This window comes from Gracilinanus agilis, chromosome 4 (assembly GCF_016433145.1).
Source record: "Gracilinanus agilis isolate LMUSP501 chromosome 4, AgileGrace, whole genome shotgun sequence".
Lineage (NCBI taxonomy): Eukaryota > Metazoa > Chordata > Mammalia > Didelphimorphia > Didelphidae > Gracilinanus > Gracilinanus agilis.
Genome location: NC_058133.1, coordinates 224,302,034 through 224,306,327, shown reverse-complemented (window position 1 = coordinate 224,306,327; position 4,294 = coordinate 224,302,034).

Genomic DNA, 4,294 nt, shown 5'->3' with positions numbered 1-4,294 from the left:
TATGTATGTATGTATGTATGTATGTATGTAGTGGAATAACATTGCGCCCTATTAAATAATGAAATGACCAATTTCAGAGAAAACGAGGAAGACCTTTATGAACTGATGCAGAGCAAAATAAGCAGAACTAAAATAATTTATACAATAACAACATTATAAAGAAAAACAACTTTGAATATAATTGGCCATAGAAAAATTAACAGGAATTCCTTTTGCTTGACTATGTATGTCTTGTTTTTGTTCAAGAGGGGAAAGGTCAGGAAAAAACATAAATGCTTAACTGAAAAGAATGTTAATTTTTAAAAAATAAGTCACTGAATACTAGAAAAAGCCATGATTAACAAAAAAAAAAAAGAGCACGAGAATCATATTCTGAGAAATTATGAAAGAAAACTACACAAATATATTACAAAAGCAAAGTTGAAAATGGAAAGAATCTACCAACTATCTTTTAAATGAAACTTCAAAATATAAATTCTCTAAAATGTCATAACCCAAATCCAGGGCTTCCAAGTCAAAGCAAAAAGACTCTAGATAACTACAAAGAAAGAATTCAAGTTCTGAGGAGCCACTGTCAGGATTACACAAAATTTGACAGTTACTATTATAAGAGTGAAGAGTTTGGGTGATGATGTTCAAAAATAACTTGTTCTGGGGGCTGCTCAGTGGCTTAGTGAATAGAGAACCAGGCTTAGATATGGGAAGTCCTGGGTTCAAACATATCTGGCCTCAGACACTGTGTAACCCTGGACAAATCATTTAACCCCCATCATCTAGCCCAGTGATTCCCAAAGTGGGCGCCCCCACCCCCTGGTGGGTGCTGCAGCGATCCAGGGAGGCAGTGATGGCCACAGGTGCATTTGGGGGCACTGAATAACTGTAAGGGGCGGTAATAGTATGTGACAGGGGGCGCTAAGTAATATTTTTTCTGGAAAGGGGGCGGTAGGCCAAAAAAGTTTGGGAACCACTGGTCTAGCCCTTCTTCTGTCTTGGAACCAATAGGTCTTAAAAAGAATAATTTGTCCTATGAATACTAAGTATAATACTTCAATGGAAAAAAAAAAAGATTTTTAATGAAATAAAGAACTTCCAAACATTCCCAGCGAGAAGACCAGTACTACATAGAAACTATTACATATAAACACAAGAATAAAGAAAAATGCAAATGGAGAAACAGAACAAGCAGAAGAGACAATATAAAGACAATGTGTTTATTTTCTAATAAAGGGAAATGGCATGTTTCCTTAGAACCTCAATATTGTATGTATAGAACCTCAATACAGTAGTTAGATAATATAGAGGGCCTGGATAATTTTGCTACATTTTAATGATCTTAAGACAAGAAAGAGTAAGGAAAAGAAATTATTTAGGAAAGTAAGGATAAAGAAGGATATGGGAACTTCTTATCTCATATAACCCCAGTTTCAAAGGCAGAAGACTATACTATGAACAAGGAAAAGATACGTGGAGTGAGCACCACTTGAATGTCACTTTCATTTGAACTGGTTTATTTTATAATCTACTGTGCTTCAGCTGAATTCAAAAAAGCAGAGCTAATAACCATAATTTCAGACAAGGAAAAAACAAATGATTCAATAAAATAAATCTAGAAACTACATTATGTTGAAAGGTTATCATAGACAATGAATAGCCATACTTTATGCGTGTGTATGCATGCGCATGCACACACGCTCATGTAAACAAGGAATGCCATACCAGCTAAACACTAAAAATGTGTTCCAGGGAGAATTAGAAAGGAAAATTAGTGAAAGACCTTTCAGAGTGAGACAAACATACATACATACACACATAAACACTCACATTAAGGACATGAAAAGAATTTGTGGAAAGTTAAGATATGTTTCTGGCAATGGCTGAGTAAAAAAATAGCAAGGGTGTGTGTGTGTGTGTGTTTTCAGATGTGCATGGTACTTTTACTAGAAATAATGTATTCTTATAAGCATATGCAAAAATATTAAATACAACCTTTGCTATCCTCAATACAATAAAAATTATATTAAAAAATGAACCTCTGAAAAAAGGTTTAAAAATTAAATGGAAACTAAATAACTTATCCTAAAGAATGTTTGGGTCAAAGAACAAATCAGAGAAACAATAAATAGTTTCATCAAAGATAATGACAGTGAGAAAACATACCAAAATTTTTGGGATGCAGCCAAAGCAGTCCTTAGCGGAAAATTCATATCTCTAAACACTTTCATCAATAAAAGAGAGAAAGAAGAGATCAATGAATTGGGCATCCAACTAAAATATCAACAATTTTTAAGAAACCTAATCAACAATAAAATAGAAATTCTGAAAATCAAAGGAGAGATTAATAAAATTGACGGTTTAAAAAACAACTAAAAGCTTTGAGGAAAAAAATATAGATATATCATTAGCCAATTTGCTTAAATAAAAGATTAAATTACCGGTATAAAAACTAAAACTAAATATACATGACAAATGAAGAAATAAAGGAAATTAATAAAAACTACTTCCCAAAAATATATGCTAACAAAACTGTCAACTTAAATGAAATGGATATTTAGAAAAAATATCATATGCCCAAATTAACAGAACAAGAAAAAGAGAATTGAAGTAACCCAATCTTGGAAAAAGAAACTGAATAAGCCATAAATTAAATATAAAAGGAAAAAAATCCCAAGACCAGATGAATTTAAAAGCAAATTCTATCAAATATTCAAAGAATGATTAATTCCAATTTAAATAAGTTTAACAATAATGGGGAAAGGAATGCAAACAAATTCCTTCTGTTATAAACATATTTTGATACCTAAACCCAGTAGTCATAACAAAGAAAGAAAACTAAAGACCAATGTCCCTAGTGAGCATTGATTCAAACTTTTTAGCAAAGAAACGAAGGTAACATATCATAACGTTCATATGCTATGACCAGGCTGGGATTTATATCAGAAATGCAAGGTTGATCCAGTATTTAACAACTACAAACATATTAAGCCATATCAATAACAAAAATAGTAACTCTATGATACATGCAAAAGTTTTTTGCAAACTTCATTATTGATTTCTATTAAAAAACACTAGAAAACATAGGAATATATGTGTGGCATCCCAGGTATATTCTAATCTTGAAAATATTATTGATGTATTAATATTGTAACCTATGTACTCATGTACCAGACTCATGGTCATATTATTTCTTGATCATTGTATTTAATTGATACTCTATTAATTCTGACCACTCTCCAAACCTACAGTCCAAAGGTCAGGAGAATTCCTGGGGAGGACATTAGCTGCCACAGGGTCCTAGCTCCTACCTTGACAGACCAGATTCCTTACCAGGTTACATGTTTGATTAACTCTCCACCTCTTGGATCTTGTGGTTGTCAATTGAGCCAATGTCAAATCATATGCCATGTCACATGTTCATTAAGTTATCTCCCATTCCCCAATCCTTGATTCTCCAATAAAAGATTGGGGACACATGTAGCTAACTCACTTTTCCACCATCAGAGGAGCATGCATGTTAGAGTCCATGTTGTTGAACCCTTTTGTCTCTGAGTCTTTCCTCCTTTATTGAGTTCTCCCTATATATATCCCCCCTTCACCCATTTTCCCTCTGTTTTGTGTAAATGAAATTAACTCTAGCCCATTCATAGTCAAAAATCTACTTACCCTAGGCATCTAGATTATATCAGACCCCACAACCCTCAGGGGGAGTGGAGATAATTTAATCACACATGACACTCTAGATTATATCATCCCCACCTCCCTCAAAAGGGGAGGGGAGATAAATTAACCACACTAACAATAAGTATCAAATCAAGAACAAGGGACTGCCCTTTGGGCAGTCCAAAATCAGTGTAGAGGCAGCCATTGGCCCACTTGAATTAGAGGTGGCCCACAGGAAATGACATGAGACGCTATCTCTTTAAAATACGTGGGTTACAACCTGGTAAAGTTAGTTCAGGAGTGGAAGGAGTTCAGGAGTTCAGGAGTTAGGACTTGGTGCTGAAGGTGCTCGGCTGAGACCTCAGAATGCTTCTACTCTGAATTGTCACGTGGGTAAGTTAGGCTGACTTCCTTGGCCTACCTTGGCGTTTCCAAACTCTGCCTTAAGTAGGCTTATAACCTCTCTGATTTCTAAAGTCTTGTGGCTTGTAACCTAGTTTAATTAGGCTTTTAAGCCTCTCTCTCGTCCAGGCCTGTCCAGGCCTGTCCAGGCCTGGACTGGCCTCTCCCTCTCTCTATTTACCTACCTTTTACCTTCCTAATTTGTAAATAAACTACCTTAAACTGGATGCTGACT